Source organism: Nothobranchius furzeri, chromosome 2, assembly GCF_043380555.1.
Source record: "Nothobranchius furzeri strain GRZ-AD chromosome 2, NfurGRZ-RIMD1, whole genome shotgun sequence".
NCBI lineage: Eukaryota > Metazoa > Chordata > Actinopteri > Cyprinodontiformes > Nothobranchiidae > Nothobranchius > Nothobranchius furzeri.
Window position 1 is genome coordinate 19,182,282 of NC_091742.1, and position 21,942 is coordinate 19,204,223.

General features: G+C 43.9%; 32 non-coding genes across 32 annotated transcripts; all 32 read left to right on the forward strand.

Moving 5' to 3' along the window:
• The first annotated feature begins 3,752 nt into the window (after positions 1 to 3,752).
• Positions 3,753 to 3,826, forward strand: trnan-guu (transfer RNA asparagine (anticodon GUU)). The gene has a single exon. It is a non-coding gene; the product is annotated as a tRNA-Asn (tRNA).
• A 1,378-nt stretch (positions 3,827 to 5,204) lies between these two features.
• On the forward strand, positions 5,205 to 5,278 carry trnan-guu (transfer RNA asparagine (anticodon GUU)). The gene has a single exon. It is a non-coding gene; the product is annotated as a tRNA-Asn (tRNA).
• Positions 5,279 to 5,685: 407 nt separating this feature from the next.
• trnan-guu (transfer RNA asparagine (anticodon GUU)) lies at positions 5,686 to 5,759 on the forward strand. The gene has a single exon. It is a non-coding gene; the product is annotated as a tRNA-Asn (tRNA).
• Positions 5,760 to 7,138: 1,379 nt separating this feature from the next.
• trnan-guu (transfer RNA asparagine (anticodon GUU)) lies at positions 7,139 to 7,212 on the forward strand. The gene has a single exon. It is a non-coding gene; the product is annotated as a tRNA-Asn (tRNA).
• A 411-nt stretch (positions 7,213 to 7,623) lies between these two features.
• On the forward strand, positions 7,624 to 7,698 carry trnan-guu (transfer RNA asparagine (anticodon GUU)). Its single transcript has one exon. It is a non-coding gene; the product is annotated as a tRNA-Asn (tRNA).
• Positions 7,699 to 8,109: 411 nt separating this feature from the next.
• trnan-guu (transfer RNA asparagine (anticodon GUU)) lies at positions 8,110 to 8,183 on the forward strand. Its single transcript has one exon. It is a non-coding gene; the product is annotated as a tRNA-Asn (tRNA).
• A 745-nt stretch (positions 8,184 to 8,928) lies between these two features.
• trnan-guu (transfer RNA asparagine (anticodon GUU)) lies at positions 8,929 to 9,002 on the forward strand. Its single transcript has one exon. It is a non-coding gene; the product is annotated as a tRNA-Asn (tRNA).
• A 411-nt stretch (positions 9,003 to 9,413) lies between these two features.
• trnan-guu (transfer RNA asparagine (anticodon GUU)) lies at positions 9,414 to 9,487 on the forward strand. Its single transcript has one exon. It is a non-coding gene; the product is annotated as a tRNA-Asn (tRNA).
• Positions 9,488 to 10,384: 897 nt separating this feature from the next.
• Positions 10,385 to 10,458, forward strand: trnan-guu (transfer RNA asparagine (anticodon GUU)). The gene has a single exon. It is a non-coding gene; the product is annotated as a tRNA-Asn (tRNA).
• A 408-nt stretch (positions 10,459 to 10,866) lies between these two features.
• On the forward strand, positions 10,867 to 10,940 carry trnan-guu (transfer RNA asparagine (anticodon GUU)). The gene has a single exon. It is a non-coding gene; the product is annotated as a tRNA-Asn (tRNA).
• Positions 10,941 to 11,351: 411 nt separating this feature from the next.
• On the forward strand, positions 11,352 to 11,426 carry trnan-guu (transfer RNA asparagine (anticodon GUU)). Its single transcript has one exon. It is a non-coding gene; the product is annotated as a tRNA-Asn (tRNA).
• A 411-nt stretch (positions 11,427 to 11,837) lies between these two features.
• Positions 11,838 to 11,911, forward strand: trnan-guu (transfer RNA asparagine (anticodon GUU)). The gene has a single exon. It is a non-coding gene; the product is annotated as a tRNA-Asn (tRNA).
• A 411-nt stretch (positions 11,912 to 12,322) lies between these two features.
• On the forward strand, positions 12,323 to 12,396 carry trnan-guu (transfer RNA asparagine (anticodon GUU)). Its single transcript has one exon. It is a non-coding gene; the product is annotated as a tRNA-Asn (tRNA).
• Positions 12,397 to 12,806: 410 nt separating this feature from the next.
• Positions 12,807 to 12,880, forward strand: trnan-guu (transfer RNA asparagine (anticodon GUU)). The gene has a single exon. It is a non-coding gene; the product is annotated as a tRNA-Asn (tRNA).
• Positions 12,881 to 13,290: 410 nt separating this feature from the next.
• On the forward strand, positions 13,291 to 13,364 carry trnan-guu (transfer RNA asparagine (anticodon GUU)). Its single transcript has one exon. It is a non-coding gene; the product is annotated as a tRNA-Asn (tRNA).
• Positions 13,365 to 13,770: 406 nt separating this feature from the next.
• Positions 13,771 to 13,844, forward strand: trnan-guu (transfer RNA asparagine (anticodon GUU)). Its single transcript has one exon. It is a non-coding gene; the product is annotated as a tRNA-Asn (tRNA).
• Positions 13,845 to 14,255: 411 nt separating this feature from the next.
• trnan-guu (transfer RNA asparagine (anticodon GUU)) lies at positions 14,256 to 14,330 on the forward strand. Its single transcript has one exon. It is a non-coding gene; the product is annotated as a tRNA-Asn (tRNA).
• A 406-nt stretch (positions 14,331 to 14,736) lies between these two features.
• trnan-guu (transfer RNA asparagine (anticodon GUU)) lies at positions 14,737 to 14,810 on the forward strand. The gene has a single exon. It is a non-coding gene; the product is annotated as a tRNA-Asn (tRNA).
• A 412-nt stretch (positions 14,811 to 15,222) lies between these two features.
• Positions 15,223 to 15,297, forward strand: trnan-guu (transfer RNA asparagine (anticodon GUU)). Its single transcript has one exon. It is a non-coding gene; the product is annotated as a tRNA-Asn (tRNA).
• A 410-nt stretch (positions 15,298 to 15,707) lies between these two features.
• Positions 15,708 to 15,781, forward strand: trnan-guu (transfer RNA asparagine (anticodon GUU)). Its single transcript has one exon. It is a non-coding gene; the product is annotated as a tRNA-Asn (tRNA).
• A 412-nt stretch (positions 15,782 to 16,193) lies between these two features.
• trnan-guu (transfer RNA asparagine (anticodon GUU)) lies at positions 16,194 to 16,268 on the forward strand. The gene has a single exon. It is a non-coding gene; the product is annotated as a tRNA-Asn (tRNA).
• Positions 16,269 to 16,678: 410 nt separating this feature from the next.
• Positions 16,679 to 16,752, forward strand: trnan-guu (transfer RNA asparagine (anticodon GUU)). The gene has a single exon. It is a non-coding gene; the product is annotated as a tRNA-Asn (tRNA).
• Positions 16,753 to 17,164: 412 nt separating this feature from the next.
• Positions 17,165 to 17,238, forward strand: trnan-guu (transfer RNA asparagine (anticodon GUU)). The gene has a single exon. It is a non-coding gene; the product is annotated as a tRNA-Asn (tRNA).
• A 410-nt stretch (positions 17,239 to 17,648) lies between these two features.
• trnan-guu (transfer RNA asparagine (anticodon GUU)) lies at positions 17,649 to 17,722 on the forward strand. The gene has a single exon. It is a non-coding gene; the product is annotated as a tRNA-Asn (tRNA).
• A 411-nt stretch (positions 17,723 to 18,133) lies between these two features.
• trnan-guu (transfer RNA asparagine (anticodon GUU)) lies at positions 18,134 to 18,207 on the forward strand. The gene has a single exon. It is a non-coding gene; the product is annotated as a tRNA-Asn (tRNA).
• A 410-nt stretch (positions 18,208 to 18,617) lies between these two features.
• Positions 18,618 to 18,691, forward strand: trnan-guu (transfer RNA asparagine (anticodon GUU)). The gene has a single exon. It is a non-coding gene; the product is annotated as a tRNA-Asn (tRNA).
• A 412-nt stretch (positions 18,692 to 19,103) lies between these two features.
• On the forward strand, positions 19,104 to 19,177 carry trnan-guu (transfer RNA asparagine (anticodon GUU)). The gene has a single exon. It is a non-coding gene; the product is annotated as a tRNA-Asn (tRNA).
• Positions 19,178 to 19,587: 410 nt separating this feature from the next.
• Positions 19,588 to 19,661, forward strand: trnan-guu (transfer RNA asparagine (anticodon GUU)). The gene has a single exon. It is a non-coding gene; the product is annotated as a tRNA-Asn (tRNA).
• Positions 19,662 to 20,072: 411 nt separating this feature from the next.
• On the forward strand, positions 20,073 to 20,146 carry trnan-guu (transfer RNA asparagine (anticodon GUU)). The gene has a single exon. It is a non-coding gene; the product is annotated as a tRNA-Asn (tRNA).
• A 410-nt stretch (positions 20,147 to 20,556) lies between these two features.
• Positions 20,557 to 20,630, forward strand: trnan-guu (transfer RNA asparagine (anticodon GUU)). Its single transcript has one exon. It is a non-coding gene; the product is annotated as a tRNA-Asn (tRNA).
• A 412-nt stretch (positions 20,631 to 21,042) lies between these two features.
• On the forward strand, positions 21,043 to 21,116 carry trnan-guu (transfer RNA asparagine (anticodon GUU)). The gene has a single exon. It is a non-coding gene; the product is annotated as a tRNA-Asn (tRNA).
• Positions 21,117 to 21,526: 410 nt separating this feature from the next.
• On the forward strand, positions 21,527 to 21,600 carry trnan-guu (transfer RNA asparagine (anticodon GUU)). The gene has a single exon. It is a non-coding gene; the product is annotated as a tRNA-Asn (tRNA).
• Positions 21,601 to 21,942: the final 342 nt, after the last annotated feature.

Consider the following 21,942-nt stretch of genomic DNA (forward strand, 5'->3'; position numbering starts at 1 on the left):
ACGGGCCCCAACCACAGGCCTGGCTCCAGGGTGGGACCCCGGTAACCCTCCGGGCCGGGTACTTCGACTCTTCGTTTTAACCACCATGAAAGATCCTTCGAACCGTTTTTACAAGTGCTTAGTTGAATTTTCCACTCTACTAAACCCCTCCACCTGTTCCTGGCTCATGGCGTTTGAAGAAGATCTAATAGATGACAGTCATTAAGTATTATTTTCTAGGCTTGTAAAGTCTCTTGATATTTGCCTCCAGCAAATGGGGTGCAGTGAGCACAAATAAACTAATTAAACATTGTTGTATATGTTTATCGTCTGCTTCATACACTTGAGATATAAACAATCTAGTGTGTGGTTTATTTTATTAAACAGGAAAATAATCTATTTCTGTACACAACATTCAATGTTCATCTAAAGCAGCATTCAGGTTATCTTTATAGGTGTTGGATTCTTGACCTTTTATTCTATGTTGTTGATTTCCCCTATTTTATTAAAATTGTAGGTTAGATCTAAATAGTCCTTCCTATGATTGATTCTGTCATGTTGTGGGTAATGTACTTCACCCAGGACATGAAGAATCACACAAGAGATAAGTAAAAAATATAAATGTTTTATTTTAAAGTGAACAGAAAAAAGAACTAGAACTAAGGGCGCTGCTTCTGTGAACAGGAACAGGATGGTACCGGAATCTATGAGGATAAAAACAGAAGGTAAGCAAGGCCAGAACCAGAGAACCAGGAGAATATGAGTCCGTAAATAAAAGTTATTACGGTCCAAAACCAGGATTAGAGCGGAGACGAACTGGAAGAGGTTGGAACTGGTGAGATGGTTCTGAGCGTGGGCAAGCGGGCAGGTGTGGAGAAAGGAGGCCAGAGGATCTTTGAGTGATGAGACGTCTGACAACTCCAGGCAAGGTAGGTGGTGCATAACAAGATACCATGTGAGAGTATCAACTGGCACTGGGGTTGAGTCACGCCACTCCTTAAATCCACTGTATCTCCAATTAGTGGAATTCCCAATAGCTGAGATGACTGCCGCGCCCTCCTGCAAACATAGAGCTGACACACCTCACCAGTAGATGGAGACAAACCGTGACAGTGCCCCCCCACAAGGGACACCACCTGGCGGCCCAGCAGAGGAGGAGGAGGTGGAGGAGGAGGAAGCACGGGAGGCCTCAAAGTCCTCAATCAGGGAGGCATCCTCAATCCAGGATCCAGGAATCCACTGCCGGTTCTCGGGACCGTACCCCTCCCAGTCCACCAGGAATTGCCGGCCGCGACCACGTGGTTGAACATCCAGGATGCGATGCACTCGGTAGCTGATACCCCCGTCGGCAAGGCGGATGGGGGGAGGCGGAGTGTCAGGAGGGCACAGAGGACTGGACACCACTGGCTTGAGGAGGGAGACGTGGAAGACAGGATGTACCTGCATGGATGGAGGCAGTTCCAACCAGACCGAGACAGGACCCAGAACCTCAGCCTCAGGAAAAGGTCCAAGGAAGCCAGGGGAGAATTTCCTGTTGGACCCATGGATCTTGATGTCCCGGGAGGAGAGCCAGACCATCTGACCTTGAGTGTAGGTGGGCGTCGGCCACCTGTGACGGTCAGCAATCCGGCGGTTGTGCTCAGCAGTCCCTTGGAGCACTGCACGGATCTGAGTCCATGTGCGGCGGGCCCAGCATAAAAACTGAGGAACTGAGGTGGAGGAAGCAGAGTCGGAGGGAAACAGCGGAGGTTGGTATCCTAGTGAGACTTCAAATGGGGACTGACCTGTGGATGACGAGGTGTGAGAATTGTGCACATATTCCACCCATGGCAACTGCAAACTCCATCAGGCAGGACTGGAAGAGCAGATGCAGCGCAGCATAGCCTCCAGTTCTTGATTCATGCGTTCCACCTGCCCGTTAGTCTGTGGGTGGAAGCCGGAAGTGAGACAAACCTTAGCTCCCAGGCGATTGGCGAAGTCAGTCCACACGCAAGAAATGAACTGGGGGCCACGGTCGGACAGGATCTCGCTGGGCAGTCCATGTAGACGGAAGATATGTTTAATGAGCAGGTTGGCCATCTCGGTGGATGATGGAAGAGATTTAAGAGGAACCAGATGACATGCTTTTGAAAAACGGTCGACAATAGTGAGAATGACAGAGAAACCCTTAGACATGGGGAGACCAGTTACAAAGTCCAAAGCAATATGGGACCATGGATGATGGGGAACAGGCAGAGGCTGGAGGAGACCCTGAGGAGGTTGAATACTGGTTTTACATCTGGCACATACCTGACAGGCACTGGTGTATTCTTTAACATCACGGTACATGGAGGACCACCAAAATGTCCTTCTGATGAGAGCAATAGTCCTGCCAAGGCCTGGGTGAATAGAAAACCTGGCGGTGTGGGCCCAGTGTATGAGAGCACCACGGGTGCTGGTAGGGACATAGACCTTATTTGGGGGACCGGTACCTGGATCGGGTTCCTGCTGCTGGGCTTCCAGGACCTTGTTGGTTATATCCCAAGCTATGGAGCCGACTATGCAGGAAGCAGGTAGGATGATGGTAGGCTCCACCTCTCTGTCAGAGGCATACTGTCGAGAGAGAGTGTTAGGTTTGATGTTTTTTGAACCGGGTCTGTAAGAAATGATAAAGTTAAATTGAGAGAAAAACAATGACCATCGAGATTGGCGGGGATTCAGTCTCTTAGCCTCTTTTAAGTGAGACAAGTTTTTATGTTCATTCCAGTTAGTGATGGGATGCTCTGCTCCCTCCAACCAGTGGCGCCATTCCTCCAAAGCCAGCTTTAATGCCAAAAGTTCACGATCACCCACATCGTAATTCTGCTCGGCTGGGGAAAGGCGACAAAATAGAAAGCACAGGGATGGAGACACCGATCGGAGGAGGAGATTTGGGACAGAACTGCCCCAACTCCAGTGTCAGAGGCATCCACTTCCAGGGTGAATGGAACTGATGGATCCGGGCGAGTGAGTATGGGTGCCTGAGCAAAACTATTCTTGAGGGTCAGGAATGCTTGGTCAGCTTCTTTGGTCCATGAAAACGGTCTCTTGATGGAAGTGAGCTGGGTTAATGGTGCTGCAATCTGGCTGTAATTTCTAATGAACCTGCAGTAGAAATTGCCAAAACCTAGGAATGTCTGGAGCTGCTTACGTGTGGTAGGTATGGGCCAGGTCTGGACGACAGTGATCTTGTCAGGATCGGTTCTCAACTTCCCATTCTCCAAAACAAAACCGAGGAATTTAACAGAGGGGACGTGAAACTCACATTTTTCGGCTTTAACATAAAGTCGGTTCTCGAGGAGGCGTTGGAGCACAGCACGGACATGTTGACGGTGTTCAGGTAGGTTTCTGGAAAATATAAGAATATCATACAGGTAGACTGTTACGAATTTGCTAATGTAATCACCCAGCACGGAGTTAACCAGGGATTGAAACACAGCCGGAGCTGCACCTTGTTTGGCAAGAGACTCTGCGAGGTCGTTCAGATACTTATCAGTTCCGGGTGCACGGGAATGTCCTTTGACTTTACGCCAATAGATCTGCATGTCATGTGATGTCACCAGGGCATCACAAGCCATGAAAAGGTCTTGATGTTTAACGGGATTCGGGTTAGAGTTTAAAGAACCCATTACTTTTCCAAGAGGGAAGATGACAAGTGAAACTGAGATGCGCGTAGTCCGAGTCGGTGCAGATCACCAGCTCGGGGACACTACTGGGCAAACTTATGCCATGTAAAGGGCTGGAACATTTCACTCGTCTCTGTGGCGCAATTGAATAGCGTGTTCGGCTGTTAACCGAAAGGTTGGTGGTTCGAGCCCACCCAGGGACGTGTAATATGTCATTTCTAAAAATTAAGGGCATTACATATCTATGAAAAACAAGATTAATGAACTTGCAAACTGTCAACCTGATGAGCAACTTTAGCCCAGGTTCAATGCATGAATTCAGATCCGCTTATGTTTCACAAGAAAATTCCATTTGTGTGATCAGTCTTTTGGGGGAGTTCACTTGTTTGAAAAACCTGACCGCTGGATAGTTTATACGACATTAACGAGGTTCCATAAATCCATCAGTTTACTGGGGGCTGGTGGCTATCTCCAGCAGTCTCTAGGCAAACAGGTGGGGTACAGGTTGACAGTCCATTGCAGGTCCACTTGTGCAGTTATAACAATTAAGTCAAAAAGCGTTAGTGTCAAGTGAGGCAAAATTATGCCTCGTCAAGTGTTTATTTCCACAAGTCTCTGTGTCGCAATTGGACAGAGCGTTCAGCTGTTAACTGAGAGGTTGGTGGTTCGAGCCCACCCAGGGACGTGTAATATGTCCTTGCTAAAAATGAAGGACATTGCGCTTCTATGAAATAAAAGATTAATGAACTTGCAAACTGTCAATCTGTTGAGCAGTTTTAGCCCAGGTTCAATGCATGAATTCAGATCAGCTTATGTTTCACAAGAAAATTCAATTTGTGTGATCAGTAATTTTTGGGGAGTTCAATTGTTTTATAAACCTGACCACTGGATAGTTTATACGACATTAATGATGTTCCATACATCCATCAGTTTACAGGGGGCTGGTGCCTTTCTCCAGCAGTCTCTAGACAAACAGGTGGGATACAGGTTGATAGTCCATTGCAGGTCCACTTGTGCAGTTATAACAATTAAGTGAAACAGCGTTAGTGTCAATCGGGGCAAAATTATGCCATGTAAAGGGTTGGAAGTTTTCACAAGTCTCTGTGGCGCAATTGTTTAGCGCGTATGACTGTTAACCGAAAGTTTGCTGGTTCGAGCCCACCCAGGGACGTGCAATATGTCCTTGCCGAAAATTAAGGACATTGTGCTTCTATAATAACAAGATTAATGAACTTGCAAACTATCAACCTGTTGAGCAATTTCAGCCCAGGTTCTATGCATGAATTCAGATCCGCTTATGTTTCACAAGAAAATTCCATTTGTGTGATCAGTTTTTCTGGGGAGTTCACTTGTTTTATAAACCTGACCGCTGGATAGTTTATACGACATTAACGAGGTTCCATAAATCCATCAGTTTACTGGGGGCTGGTGCCTTTCTCCAGCAGTCTCTAGGCAAACAGGTGGGGTACAGGTTGACGGTCCATTGCAGGTCCACTTGTGTAGTTATAACAATTAAGTGAAACAGCGTTAGTGTCAATCGGGGCAAAATTATGCCATGTAAAGGGTTGGAACATTTCACAAGTCTCTGTGGCGCAATTGGTTAGCGCGTTCGGCTGTTAACCGAAAGGTTGGTAGTTCGAGCCCATCCAGGGACGTGTAGTATGTCCTTGCCGAAAATTAAGGATATTGCGCTTCTATGAAAAACAAGATTAATGAACTTGCAAACTGTCAACCTGTTGAAAATTTCAGCCCAGGTTCAATGCATGAATTCAGATTCCCTTATGTTTCACAAGAAAATTCAATTTGTGTGATCAGTCTTTTGGGGGAGTTCAATTGTTTGAAAAACCTGACCACTGGATAGTTTATACGACATTAACGAGGTTCCATATTGCCATCAGTTTACTGGGGGCTTGTGCCTATCTCCAGCTGTCTCTAGGCAAACAGGTGGGGTACAGGTTGACAGTCCATTGCAGGTCCACTTGTGCAGTTATAACAATTAAGTCAAAAAGCGTTAGTGTCAAGCGAGGCAAAATTATACCACGTCAAGTGTTCATTTCCACAAGTCTCTGTGGCGTAATTGGTTAGCGCGTTCGGCTGTTAACCGAAAGGTTGGTGGTTCGAGCCCACCCAGGGACGTGTAATATGTCCTTGCTAAAAATTAAGGGCATTGCATATCTATGAAAAACAAGATTAATGAACTTGAAAACTGTCAACCTGTTGAGCAATTTTAGCCCAGGTTCAACGCATGAATTCAGATCAGCTTATGTTTCACAAGAAAATTCAATTTGTGTGATCAGTAATTTTTGGGGAGTTCACTTGTTTTATAAACCTGACAACTGGATAATTTATACGACATTAACGACGTTCCATACATCCATCAGTTTACAGGGGGCTGGTGCCTTTCTCCAGCAGTCTCTAGACAAACAGGTGGGATACAGGTTGATAGTCCATTGCAGGTCCACTTGTGTAGTTATAACAATTAAGTGAAACAGCGTTAGTGTCAATCGGGGCAAAATTATGCCATGTAAAGGGTTGGAACACTCACAAGTCTCTGTGGCGCAATTGGACAGTGCGTTCAGCTGTTAACTGAGAGCTTGGTGGGTCGAGCCCACCCAGGGACGTGTAATATGTCCTTGCTAAAAATGAAGGACATTGCGCTTCTATGAAGTAAAAGATTAATGAACTTGCAAACTGTCAATCTGTTGAGCAGTTTTAGCCCAGGTTCAATGCATGAATTCAGATCAGCTTATGTTTCACAAGAAAATTCAATTTGTGTGATCAGTAATTTTTGGGGAGTTCAATTGTTTTATAAACCTGACCACTGGATAGTTTATACGACATTAACGACGTTCCATACATCCATCAGTTTACAGGGGGCTGGTGCCTTTCTCCAGCAGTCTCTAGACAAACAGGTGGGATACAGGTTGATAGTCCATTGCAGGTCCACTTGTGCAGTTATAACAATTAAGTGAAACAGCGTTAGTGTCAATCGGGGCAAAATTATGCCATGTAAAGGGTTGGAACATTTCACAAGTCTCTGTGGCGCAATTGTTTAGCGCGTACGACTGTTAACCGAAAGGTTGGTGGTTCGAGCCCACCCAGGGACGTGTAATATGTCCTTGCCGAAAATTAAGGACATTGTGCTTCTATAATAACAAGATTAATGAACGTGCAAACTATCAACCTGTTGAGCAATTTCAGCCCAGGTTCAATGCATGAATTCAGATTCCCTTATGTTTCAAAAGAAAATTAAATATGTGTGATCAGTAATTTTTGGGGAGTTCACTTGTTTTATAAACCTGACAACTGGATAGTTTCTACGACATTAACGACGTTCCATACATCCATCAGTTTACAGGGGGCTGGTGCCTTTCTCCAGCAGTCTCTAGGCAAACAGGTGGGGTACAGGTTGACAGTCCATTGCAGCTCCACTTGTGCAGTTATAACAATTAAGTCAAAAAGCGTTAGTGTCAAGCGAGGCAAAATTATACCACGTCAAGTGTACATTTCCACAAGTCTCTGTGGCGCAATTGGTTAGCGCGTTCGGCTGTTAACCGAAAGGTTGGTGGTTCGAGCCCACCCAGGGGCGTGTAATATGTCCTTGCTAAAAATTAAGGCTATAGCATATCTATGAAAAACAAGATTAATTAACTTGCAAACTGTCAACCTGTTGAGCAATTTCAGCCCAGGTTCAAAGCATGAATTCAGATCCGCTTATGTTTCACAAGAAAATTCAATTTGTGTGATCAGTAATTTTTGGGGAGTTCACTTGTTTTATAAACCTGACAACTGGATAGTTTCTACGACATTAACGACGTTCCATACATCCATCAGTTTACAGGGGGCTGGTGCCTTTCTCCAGCAGTCTCTAGGCAAACAGGTGGGGTACAGGTTGACAGTCCATTGCACGTCCACTTGTGCAGTTATAACAATTAAGTGAAACAGCGTTAGTGTCAATCGGGGCAAAATTATGCCATGTAAAGGGTTGGAACACTCACAAGTCTCTGTGGCGCAATTGGGACAGCGCGTTCGGCTGTTAACCGAAATGTTGGTGGTTCGAGCCCACCCAGGGACGTGTAATATGTCCTTGCCGAAAATTAAGGCCATTGCATATCTATGAAAAACAAGATTAATGAAATTGCAAACTGTCAACCTGTTGAGCAATTTTAGCCCAGGTTCAACGCATGAATTCAGATCAGTTTATGTTTCACAAGAAAATTCAATTTGTGTGATCAGTAATTTTTGGGGAGTTCACTTGTTTTATAAACCTGACCACTGGATAGTTTATACGACTTTAACGACGTTCCATACATCCATCAGTTTACAGGGGGCTGGTGCCTTTCTCCAGCAGTCTCTAGGCAAACAGGTGGGGTACAGGTTGACAGTCCATTGCAGGTCCACTTGTGCAGTTATAACAATTAAGTGAAACAGCGTTAGTGTCAATCGGGGCAAAATTATGCCATGTAAAGGGTTGGAACACTCACAAGTCTCTGTGGCGCAATTGGACAGCGCGTTCGGCTGTTAACCGAAAGGTTGGTGGTTCGAGCCCACCCAGGGACGTGTAATAGGTCCTTGCTAAAAATTAAGGGAATTGCATATCTATGAAAAACAAGATTAATGAACTTGCAAACTGTCAACCTGTTGAGCAATTTTAGCCCAGGTTCAACGCATGAATTCAGATCCGCTTATGTTTCACAAGAAAATTCAATTTGTGTGATCAGTAATTTTTGGGGAGTTCACTTGTTTTATAAACCTGACAACTGGATAATTTATACGAAATTAACGACGATCCATACATCCATCAGTTTACAGGGGGCTGGTGCCTTTCTCCAGCAGTCTCTAGTGGGCCATTCCCATCTGTACCGGGTCGACCCGGGCCAGGTAGCGTAGGTTGTTTTCATATCTGGGTGGCCTGGTATTTTCCCGGGCCAACCAAAGCTCATTCTCAGCCCTCTTCTCGAGGGGGTCTGCTTCAGGCCGACCAGGGCCAACACACCCACTGCTGACAGCAAATTCACACCTTCCATTAGAGCAAGCCTCTGATTGGTGGGTAGAATCAGCCCACATGGGCTTAAGGCAAGGATGTGTGGAATCAACCGGGCCAGGCTGGGGCTGACAGGGGCCGACAGGGGCTACCCGGCCTGGGCCGACCCGGTACAGATGGGAATGGCCCATAGGCAAACAGGTGGGGTACAGGTTGACAGTCCATTGCAGGTCCACTTGTGCAGTTATAACAATTAAGTGAAACAGCGTTAGTGTCAATCGGGGCAAAATTATGCCATGTAAAGGGTTGGAACACTCACAAGTCTCTGTGGCGCAATTGGACAGTGCGTTCAGCTGTTAACTGAGAGGTTGGTGGTTCGAGCCCACCCAGGGACGTGTAATATGTCCTTGCTAAAAATTAACGCATTGCATATCTATGAAAAACAAGATTAATGAACTTGCAAACTGTCAACCTGTTGAGCAATTTTAGCCCAGGTTCAACGCTTGAATTCAGATCCGCTTATGTTTCACAAGAAAATTCAATTTGTGTGATCAGTAATTTTTGGGGAGTTCACTTGTTTTATAAACCTGACCACTGGATAGTTTCTACGACATTAACGATGTTCCATACATCCATCAGTTTACAGGGGGCTGGTGCCTTTCTCCAGCAGTCTCTAGACAAACAGGTGGGATACAGGTTGACAGTCCATTGCAGGTCCACTTGTGCAGTTATAACAATTAAGTAAAACAGCGTTAGTGTCAATCGGGGCAAAATTATGCCATGTAAAGGGTTGGAACATTTCACAAGTCTCTGTGGCGCAATTGGTTAGCGCATTCGGCTGTTAACCGAAAGGTTGGTCGTTCGAGCCCACCCAGGGACGTGTAATATGTCCTTGCCGAAATTTATGGACATTGCGCTTCTATGAAAAACAAGATTAATGAACTTGCAAACTGTCAACCTGTTGAGCAATTTCAGCCCAGGTTCAATGCATGAATTCAGATCAGCTTATGTTTCACAAGAAAATTCAATTTGTGTGATCAGTAATTTTTGGGGAGTTCACTTGTTTTATTAACCTGACCACTGGAAAGTTTATACGACATTAACGATGTTCCATACATCCATCAGTTTACTGGGGGCTGGTGCCTATCTCCAGCAGTCTCTAGGCAAACAGGTGGGGTACAGGTTGACAGTCCATTGCAGGTCCACTTGTGCAGTTATAACAATTAAGTGAAATAACGTTAGTGTCAATCGGGGCAAAATTATGCCATGTAAAGGGTTGGAACACTCACAAGTCTCTGTGGCGCAATTGGACAGCGCGTTCGGCTGTTAACCAAAAGGTTGGTGGTTTCGAGCCCACTCAAGGACGTGTAATATGTCCTTGCTAAAAATTAAGGGCATTGCATATCTACGAAAAACAAGATTAATGAACTTGCAAACTGTCAACCTGTTGAGCAATTTTAGCCCAGGTTCAACGCATGAATTCAGATCCGCTTATGTTTCACAAGAAAATTCAATTTGTGTTATCAGTAATTTTTGGGGAGTTCACTTGTTCGAAAAACCTGAACGCTGGATAGTTTATACGACATTAACGACGTTCCATGCATCCATCAGTTTACAGGGGGCTGGTGCCTTTCTCCAGCAGTCTCTAGGCAAAAAGGTGGGATACAGGTTGACAGTCCATTGCAGGTCCACTTGTGCAGTTATTACAATTAAGTGAAACAGCGTTAGTGTCAATCGGGGCAAAATTATGCCATGTAATGTGTTGGAACTCTCACAAGTCTCTGTGGCGCAATTGGACAGCGCGTTTGGCTGTTAACCGAAAGGTTGGTGGTTCGAGCCCACCCAGGAACGTGTATTATGTCCTTGCTAAAAATTAAAGGCATTGCATATCTATGAAAAACAAGATTAATGAACTTGCAAACTGTCAACCTGTTGAGCAATTTTAGCCCAGGTTCAACGCATGAATTCAGATCCGCTTATGTTTCACAAGAAAATTCAATTTGTGTGATCAGTAATTTTTGGGGAGTTCACTTGTTTTATAAACCTACCACTGGATAGTTTCTACGACATTAACGACGTTCCATACATCCATCAGTTTACAGGGGGCTGGTGCCTTTCTCCAGCAGTCTCTAGGCAATCAGGTGGGGTACAGGTTGACAGTCCATTGCAGGTCCACTTGTGCAGTTATAACAATTAAGTCAAAAAGCGTTAGTGTCAAGCGAGGCAAAATTATACCACGTCAAGTGTACATTTCCACAAGTCTCTGTGGCGCAATTGGTTAGCGCGTTCGGCTGTTAACCGAAAGGTTGGTGGTTCGAGCCCACCCAGGGGCGTGTAATATGTCCTTGCTAAAAATTAAGGGCATTGCATATCTATGAAAAACAAGATTAATGAACTTGCAAACTGTTAACCTGTTAAGCAATTTTAGCCCAGGTTCAACGCATGAATTCAGATCCGCTTATGTTTCACAAGAAAATTCAATTTGTGTGATCAGTAATTTTTGGGGAGTTCACTTGTTTTATAAACCTGACAACTGGATAGTTTATACGACATTAACGACGTTCCATACATCCATCAGTTTACAGGGGGCTGGTGCCTATCTCCAGCAGTCTCTAGGCAAACAGGTGGGGTACAGGTTGACAGTCCATTGCACGTCCACTTGTGCAGTTATAACAATTAAGTGAAACAGCGTTAGTGTCAATCGGGGTAAAATTATGCCATGTAAAGGGTTGGAACACTCACAAGTCTCTGTGGCGCAATTGGGACAGCGCGTTCGGCTGTTAACCGAAAGGTTGGTGGTTCGAGCCCACCCAGGGACGTGTAATATGTCCTTGCCGAAAATTAAGGGCATTGCATATCTATGAAAAACAAGATTAATGAAATTGCAAACAGTCAACCTGTTGAGCAATTTTAGCCCAGGTTCAATGCATGAATTCAGATCAGCTTATGTTTCACAAGAAAATTCAATTTGTGTGATCAGTAATTTTTGGGGAGTTCACTTGTTTTATTAACCTGACCACTGGAAAGTTTATACGACATTAACGATGTTCCATACATCCATCAGTTTACTGGGGGCTGGTGCCTATCTCCAGCAGTCTCTAGGCAAACAGGTGGGGTACAGGTTGACAGTCCATTGCAGGTCCACTTGTCCAGTTATAACAATTAAGTCAAAAAGCGTTAGTGTCAAGCGAGACAAAATTATACCACGTCAAGTGTATCCATTTCCATAAGTCTCTGAGGCGCAATTGGTTAGCGCGTTCGGCTGTTAACCGAAAGGTTGGTGGTTCGAGCCCACCCAGGGACGTGTAATATGTCCTTGCTAAAAATTAAGGGCATTGCATATCTATGAAAAACAAGATTAATGAACTTGCAAACTGTCAACCTATTGAGCAATTTTAGCCCAGGTTCAACGCATGAATTCAGATCAGCTTATGTTTCACAAGAAATTTCAATTTGTGTGATCAGTAATTTTTGGGGAGTTCACTTGTTTTATTAACCTGACCACTGGAAAGTTTATACGACATTAACGATGTTCCATACATCCATCAGTTTACTGGGGGCTGGTGCCTATCTCCAGCAGTCTCTAGGCAAACAGGTGGGGTACAGGTTGACAGTCCATTGCAGGTCCACTTGTGCAGTTATAACAATTTAGTGAAATAACGTTAGTGTCAATCGGGGCAAAATTATGCCATGTAAAGGGTTGGAATACTCACAAGTCTCTGTGGCGCAATTGGACAGCGCGTTCGGCTGTTAACCGAAAGGTTGGTGGTTCGAGCCCACCCAGGGACGTGTAATATGTCCTTGCCGAAAACAAGGACATTGCGCTCCTATGAAAAACATGATTAATGAACTTGCAAACTCTCAACCTGTTGAGCAATTTTAGCCCAGGTTCAACGCATGAATTCAGATCCGCTTATGTTTCACAAGAAAATTCAATTTGTGTGATCAGTTATTTTTGGGGAGTTCACTTGTTCGAAAAACCTGACCGCTGGATAGTTTATACGACATTAACGACATTCCATGCATCCATCAGTTTACAGGGGGCTGGTGCCTTTCTCCAGCAGTCTCTAGGCAAACAGGTGGGATACAGGTTGACAGTCCATTGCAGGTCCACTTGTGCAGTTATAACAATTAAGTGAAACAGCGTTAGTGTCAATCGGGGCAAAATTATGCCATGTAAAGAGTTGGAACACTCATAAGTCTCTGTGGCGCAATTGGACAGCGCGTTCGGCTGTTAACCGAAAGGTTGGTGGTTCGAGCCCACCCAGGGACGTGTAATATGTCCTTGCCGAAAATAAGGAAATTGCGCTCCTATGAAAAACAAGATTAATGAACTTGCAAACTGTCAACCTGTTGAGCAATTTCTGCCCAGGTTCTATGCATGAATTCAGATCCGCTTATGTTTGCCAAGAAAATTCCATTTGTGTGATCAGTTTTTCTCGGGAGTTCACTTGTTTTATAAACCTGACCGCTGGATAGTTTATACGACATTAATGAGATTCCATATATACATCAGTTTACAGGGGGCTGGTGGCTATCTCCAGCAGTCTCTAGGCAAACAGGTGGGGTACAGGTTGACAGTCCATTGCAGGTCCACTTCTGTAGTTATAACAATTAAGTGAAACAGCGTTAGTGTCAATCGGGGAAAAATTATGCCATGTAAAGGGTTGGAACATCTCACAAGTCTCTGTGGCGCAATTGGTTAGCGCGTTCGGCTGTTAACCGAAAGGTTGGTGGTTCGAGCCCACCCAGGGACGTGTAATATGTCCTTGCCGAAAATTAAGGACATTGCGCTTCTATGAAAAACAAGATTAATGAACTTGCAAACTGTCAACCTGTTGAGCAATTTCAGCCCAGGTTCAATGCATGAATTCAGATTCCCTTATGTTTCACAAGAAAATTCAATTTGTGTGATCAGTCTTTTGGGGGAGTTCAATTGTTTGAAAAACCTGACCGCTGGATAGTTTATACGACATTAACAAGGTTCCATATATCCATCAGTTTACTGGGGGCTGGTGCCTATCTCCAGCAGTCTCTAGGCAAACAGGTGGGGTACAGGTTGACAGTCCATTGCAGGTCCACTTGTCCAGTTATAACAATTAAGTCAAAAAGCGTTAGTGTCAAGCGAGGCAAAATTATACCACGTCCAGTGTTCATTTCCACGTCTCAGTGGCGCAATTGGTTAGCGCGTTCGGCTGTTAACTGAAAGGTTGGTGGTTCGAGCCCACCCAGGGACGTGTAATATGTCCTTGCTAAAAATTAAGGGCATTGCATATCTATGAAAAACAAGATTAATGAACTTGCAAACTGTCAACCTATTGAGCAATTTTAGCCCAGGTTCAACGCATGAATTCAGATCAGCTTATGTTTCACAAGAAAATTCAATTTGTGTGATCAGTAAATTTTGGGGAGTTCACTTGTTTTATTAACCTGACCACTGGAAAGTTTATACGACATTAACGATGTTCCATACATCCATCAGTTTACTGGGGGCTGGTGCCTATCTCCAGCAGTCTCTAGGCAAACAGGTGGGGTACAGGTTGACAGTCCATTGCAGGTCCACTTGTGTAGTTATAACAATTAAGTGAAACAGCGTTAGTGTCAATCGGGGCAAAATTATGCCATGTAAAGGGTTGGAACACTCACAAGTCTCTTTGGCGCAATTGGGACAGCGCGTTCGGCTGTTAACCGAAAGGTTGGTGGTTCGAGCCCACCCAGGGACGTGTAATACGTCCTTGCCGAAAATTAAGGACATTGCGCTTCTATGAAAAACAAGATTAATGAACTTGCAAACTGTCAACCTGTTGAGCAATTTCAGCCCAGGTTCAATTCATGAATTCAGATTCCCTTATGTTTCACAAGAAAATTCAATTTGTGTGATCAGTCTTTTGGGGGAGTTCAATTGTTTGAAAAACCTGACCGCTGGATAGTTTATACGACATTAACAAGGTTCCATATATCCATCAGTTTACTGGGGGCTGGTGCCTATCTCCAGCAGTCTCTAGGCAAACAGGTGGGGTACAGGTTGACAGTCCATTGCAGGTCCACTTGACCAGTTATAACAATTAAGTCAAAAAGCGTTAGTGTCAAGCGAGGCAAAATTATACCACGTCAAGTGTTCATTTCCACGTCTCTGTGGCGCAATTGGTTAGCGCGTTTGGCTGTTAACTGAAAGGTTGGTGGTTCGAGCCCACCCAGGGACGTGTAATATGTCCTTGCTAAAAATTAAGGGCATTGCATATCTATGAAAAACAAGATTAATGAACTTGCAAACTGTCAACCTATTGAGCAATTTTAGCCCAGGTTCAACGCATGAATTCAGATCAGCTTATGTTTCACAAGAAAATTCAATTTGTGTGATCAGTAAATTTTGGGGAGTTCACTTGTTTTATTAACCTGACCACTGGAAAGTTTATACGACATTAACGATGTTCCATACATCCATCAGTTTACTGGGGGCTGGTGCCTATCTCCAGCAGTCTCTAGGCAAACAGGTGGGGTACAGGTTGACAGTCCATTGCAGGTCCACTTGTGTAGTTATAACAATTAAGTGAAACAGCGTTAGTGTCAATCGGGGAAAAATTATGCCATGTAAAGGGTTGGAACATTTCACAAGTCTCTGTGGCGCAATTGGTTAGCGCGTTCGGCTGTTAACTGAAAAGGTTGGTGGTTCGAGCCCACCCAGGGACGTGTAATACGTCCTTGCCGAAAATTAAGGACATTCGGCTTCTATGAAAAACAAGATTAATGAACTTGCAAACTGTCAACCTGTTGAGCAATTTCAGCCCAGGTTCAATGCATGAACTCAGATTCCCTTATGTTTCACAAGAAAATTCAATTTGTGTGATCAGTCTTTTGGGGGAGTTCAATTGTTTGAAAAACCTGACCGCTGGATAGTTTATACGACATTAACAAGGTTCCATATATCCATCAGTTTACTGGGGGCTGGTGCCTATCTCCAGCAGTCTCTAGGCAAACAGGTGGGGTACAGGTTGACAGTCCATTGCAGGTCCACTTGTCCAGTTATAACAATTAAGTCAAAAAGCGTTAGTGTCAAGCGAGACAAAATTATACCACGTCAAGTGTATTTATTTCCACAAGTCTCTGTGGCGCAATTGGTTAGCGCGTTCGGCTGTTAACCGAAAGGTTGGTGGTTCGAGCCCACCCAGGGACGTGTAATATGTCCTTGCTAAAAATTAAGGGCATTGCATATCTATGAAAAACAAGATTAATGAACTTGCAAACTGTCAACCTATTGAGCAATTTTAGCCCAGGTTCAACGCATGAATTCAGATCAGCTTATGTTTCACAAGAAATTTCAATTTGTGTGATCAGTAAATTTTGGGGAGTTCACTTGTTTTATTAACCTGACCACTGGAAAGTTTATACGACATTAACGATGTTCCATACATCCATCAGTTTACTGGGGGCTGGTGCCTATCTCCAGCAGTCTCTAGGCAAACAGGTGGGGTACAGGTTGACAGTCCATTGCAGGTCCACTTGTGTAGTTATAACAATTAAGTGAAACAGCGTTAGTGTCAATCGGGGAAAAATTATGCCATGTAAAGGGTTGGAACATTTCACAAGTCTCTGTGGCGCAATTGGTTAGCGCGTTCGGCTGTTAACTGAAAAGGTTGGTGGTTCGAGCCCACCCACGGACGTGTAATACGTCCTTGCCGAAAATTAAGGACATTCGGCTTCTATGAAAAACAAGATTAATGAACTTGCAAACTGTCAACCTGTTGAGCAATTTCAGCCCAGGTTCAATGCATGAACTCAGATTCCCTTATGTTTCACAAGAAAATTCAATTTGTGTGATCAGTCTTTTGGGGGAGTTCAATTGTTTGAAAAACCTGACCGCTGGATAGTTTATACGACATTAACAAGGTTCCATATATCCATCAGTTTACTGGGGGCTGGTGCCTATCTCCAGCAGTCTCTAGGCAAACAGGTGGGGTACAGGTTGACAGTCCATTGCAGGTCCACTTGTCCAGTTATAACAATTAAGTCAAAAAGCGTTAGTGTCAAGCGAGACAAAATTATACCACGTCAAGTGTATTTATTTCCACAAGTCTCTGTGGCGCAATTGGTTAGCGCGTTCGGCTGTTAACCGAAAGGTTGGTGGTTCGAGCCCACCCAGGGACGTGTAATATGTCCTTGCTAAAAATTAAGGGCATTGCATATCTATGAAAAACAAGATTAATGAACTTGCAAACTGTCAACCTATTGAGCAATTTTAGCCCAGGTTCAACGCATAAATTCAGATCAGCTTATGTTTCACAAGAAATTTCAATTTGTGTGATCAGTAATTTTTGGGGAGTTCACTTGTTTTATTAACCTGACCACTGGAAAGTTTATACGACATTAACGATGTTCCATACATCCATCAGTTTACTGGGGGCTGGTGCCTATCTCCAGCAGTCTCTAGGCAAACAGGTGGGGTACAGGTTGACAGTCCATTGCAGGTCCACTTGTGTAGTTATAACAATTAAGTGAAACAGCGTTAGTGTCAATCGGGGCAAAATTATGCCATGTAAAGGGTTGGTACATTTCACAAGTCTCTGTGGCGCAATTGGTTAGCGCGTTCGGCTGTTAACCGAAAGGTTGGTGGTTCGAGCCCACCCAGGGACGTGTAATATGTCCTTGCCGAAAATTAAGGACATTGCGCTTCTATGAAAAACAAGATTAATGAACTTGCAAACTGTCAACCTGTTGAGCAATTTCAGCCCAGGTTCAATGCATGAATTCAGATTCCCTTATGTTTCACAAGAAAATTCAATTTGTGTGATCAGTCTTTTGGGGGAGTTCAATTGTTTGAAAAACCTGACCGCTGGATAGTTTATACGACATTAACAAGGTTCCATATATCCATCAGTTTACTGGGGGCTGGTGCCTATCTCCAGCAGTCTCTAGGCAAACAGGTGGGGTACAGGTTGACAGTCCATTGCAGGTCCACTTGTCCAGTTATAACAATTAAGTCAAAAAGCGTTAGTGTCAAGTGAGACAAAATTATACCACATCAAGTATATTCATTTCCACAAGTCTCTGTGGCGCAATTGGTTAGCGCGTTCGGCTGTTAACCGAAAGGTTGTTGGTTCGAGCCCACCCAGGGACGTGTAATATGTCCTTGTTAAAAATTAAGGGCATTGCATATCTATGAAAAACAAGATTAATGAACTTGCAAACTGTCAACCTATTGAGCAATTTTAGCCCAGGTTCAATGCATGAATTCAGATCAGCTTATGTTTCACAAGAAATTTCAATTTGTGTGATCAGTAATTTTTGGGGAGTTCACTTGTTTTATTAACCTGACCACTGGAAAGTTTATACGACATTAACGATGTTCCATACATCCATCAGTTTACTGGGGGCTGGTGCCTATCTCCAGCAGTCTCTAGGCAAACAGGTGGGGTACAGGTTGACAGTCCATTGCAGGTCCACTTGTGCAGTTATAACAATTTAGTGAAATAACGTTAGTGTCAATCGGGGCAAAATTATGCCATGTAAAGGGATGGAATACTCACAAGTCTCTGTGGCGCAATTGGACAGCGCGTTCGGCTGTTAACCGAAAGGTTGGTGGTTCGAGCCCACCCAGGGACGTGTAATATGTCCTTGCCGAAAATAAGGACATTGCGCTCCTATGAAAAACAAGATTAATGAACTTGCAAACTGTCAACCTGTTGAGCAATTTCAGCCCAGGTTCAATGCATGAATTCAGATTCCCTTATGTTTCACAAGAAAATTCAATTTGTGTGATCAGTCTTTTGGGGGAGTTCACTTGTTTGAAAAACCTGACCACTGGAAAGTTTATACGACATTAACGATGTTCCATACATCCATCAGTTTACTGGGGGCTGGTGCCTATCTCCAGCAGTCTCTAGGCAAACAGGTGGGGTACAGGTTGACAGTCCATTGCAGGTCCACTTGTGTAGTTATAACAATTAAGTGAAACAGCGTTAGTGTCAATCGGGGCAAAATTATGCCATGTAAAGGGTTGGGACATTTCACAAGTCTCTGTGGCGCAATTGGTTAGCGCGTTCGGCTGTTAACCGAAAGGTTGGTGGTTCGAGCCCACCCAGGGACGTGTAATATGTCCTTGCTAAATATTAAGGGCATTGCATATCTATGAAAAACAAGATTAATGAACTTGCAAACTGTCAACCTATTGAGCAATTTTAGCCCAGGTTCAACGCATGAATTCAGATCAGCTTATGTTTCACAAGAAATTTCAATTTGTGTGATCAGTAATTTTTGGGGAGTTCACTTGTTTTATTAACCTGACCACTGGAAAGTTTATACGACATTAACGATGTTCCATACATCCATCAGTTTACTGGGGGCTGGTGCCTATCTCCAGCAGTCTCTAGGCAAACAGGTGGGGTACAGGTTGACAGTCCATTGCAGGTCCACTTGTGTAGTTATAACAATTAAGTGAAACAGCGTTAGTGTCAATCGGGGCAAAATTATGCAATGTAAAGGGTTGGGACATTTCACAAGTCTCTGTGGCGCAATTGGTTAGCGCGTTCGGCTGTTAACCGAAAGGTTGGTGGTTCGAGCCCACCCAGGGACGTGTAATATGTCCTTGCCGAAAATTAAGGACATTGCGCTTCTATGAAAAACAAGATTAATGAACTTGCAAACTGTCAACCTGTTGAGCAATTTCAGCCCAGGTTCAATGCATGAATTCAGATTCCCTTATGTTTCACAAGAAAATTCAATTTGTGTGATCAGTCTTTTGGGGGAGTTCAATTGTTTGAAAAACCTGACCGCTGGATAGTTTATACGACATTAACAAGGTTCCATATATCCATCAGTTTACTGGGGGCTGGTGCCTATCTCCAGCAGTCTCTAGGCAAACAGGTGGGGTACAGGTTGACAGTCCATTGCAGGTCCACTTGTCCAGTTATAACAATTAAGTCAAAAAGCGTTAGTGTCAAGTGAGACAAAATTATACCACATCAAGTGTATTCATTTCCACAAGTCTCTGTGGCGCAATTGGTTAGCGCGTTCGGCTGTTAACCGAAAGGTTGGTGGTTCGAGCCCACCCAGGGACGTGTAATATGTCCTTGTTAAAAATTAAGGGCATTGCATATCTATGAAAAACAAGATTAATGAACTTGCAAACTGTCAACCTATTGAGAAATTTTAGCCCAGGTTCAATGCATGAATTCAGATCAGCTTATGTTTCACAAGAAATTTCAATTTGTGTGATCAGTAATTTTTGGGGAGTTCACTTGTTTTATTAACCTGACCACTGGAAAGTTTATACGACATTAACGATGTTCCATACATCCATCAGTTTACTGGGGGCTGGTGCCTATCTCCAGCAGTCTCTAGGCAAACAGGTGGGGTACAGGTTGACAGTCCATTGCAGGTCCACTTGTGCAGTTATAACAATTTAGTGAAATAACGTTAGTGTCAATCGGGGCAAAATTATGCCATGTAAAGGGATGGAATACTCACAAGTCTCTGTGGCGCAATTGGACAGCGCGTTCGGCTGTTAACCGAAAGGTTGGTGGTTCGAGCCCACCCAGGGACGTGTAATATGTCCTTGCCGAAAATAAGGACATTGCGCTCCTATGAAAAACAAGATTAATGAACTTGCAAACTGTCAACCTGTTGAGCAATTTCAGCCCAGGTTCAATGCATGAATTCAGATTCCCTTATGTTTCACAAGAAAATTCAATTTGTGTGATCAGTCTTTTGGGGGAGTTCACTTGTTTGAAAAACCTGACCACTGGAAAGTTTATACGACATTAACGATGTTCCATACATCCATCAGTTTACTGGGGGCTGGTGCCTATCTCCAGCAGTCTCTAGGCAAACAGGTGGGGTACAGGTTGACAGTCCATTGCAGGTCCACTTGTGTAGTTATAACAATTAAGTGAAACAGCGTTAGTGTCAATCGGGGCAAAATTATGCCATGTAAAGGGTTGGGACATTTCACAAGTCTCTGTGGCGCAATTGGTTAGCGCGTTCGGCCGTTAACCGAAAGGTTGGTGGTTCGAGCCCACCCAGGGACGTGTAATATGTCCTTGCTAAATATTAAGGGCATTGCATATCTATGAAAAACAAGATTAATGAACTTGCAAACTGTCAACCTATTGAGCAATTTTAGCCCAGGTTCAACGCATGAATTCAGATCAGCTTATGTTTCACAAGAAATTTCAATTTGTGTGATCAGTAATTTTTGGGGAGTTCACTTGTTTTATTAACCTGACCACTGGAAAGTTTATACGACATTAACGATGTTCCATACATCCATCAGTTTACTGGGGGCTGGTGCCTATCTCCAGCAGTCTCTAGGCAAACAGGTGGGGTACAGGTTGACAGTCCATTGCAGGTCCACTTGTGTAGTTATAACAATTAAGTGAAACAGCGTTAGTGTCAATCGGGGCAAAATTATGCAATGTAAAGGGTTGGGACATTTCACAAGTCTCTGTGGCGCAATTGGTTAGCGCGTTCGGCTGTTAACCGAAAGGTTGGTGGTTCGAGCCCACCCAGGGATGTGTAATATGTCCTTGCCGAAAATTAAGGACATTGCGCTTCTATGAAAAACAAGATTAATGAACTTGCAAACTGTCAACCTGTTGAGCAATTTCAGCCCAGGTTCAATGCATGAATTCAGATTCCCTTATGTTTCACAAGAAAATTCAATTTGTGTGATCAGTCTTTTGGGGGAGTTCAATTGTTTGAAAAACCTGACCGCTGGATAGTTTATACGACATTAACAAGGTTCCATATATCCATCAGTTTACTGGGGGCTGGTGCCTATCTCCAGCAGTCTCTAGGCAAACAGGTGGGGTACAGGTTGACAGTCCATTGCAGGTCCACTTGTCCAGTTATAACAATTAAGTCAAAAAGCGTTAGTGTCAAGTGAGACAAAATTATACCACATCAAGTGTATTCATTTCCACAAGTCTCTGTGGCGCAATTGGTTAGCGCGTTCGGCTGTTAACCGAAAGGTTGGTGGTTCGAGCCCACCCAGGGACGTGTAATATGTCCTTGTTAAAAATTAAGGGCATTGCATATCTATGAAAAACAAGATTAATGAACTTGCAAACTGTCAACCTATTGAGAAATTTTAGCCCAGGTTCAATGCATGAATTCAGATCAGCTTATGTTTCACAAGAAATTTCAATTTGTGTGATCAGTAATTTTTGGGGAGTTCACTTGTTTTATTAACCTGACCACTGGAAAGTTTATACGACATTAACGATGTTCCATACATCCATCAGTTTACTGGGGGCTGGTGCCTATCTCCAGCAGTCTCTAGGCAAACAGGTGGGGTACAGGTTGACAGTCCATTGCAGGTCCACTTGTGCAGTTATAACA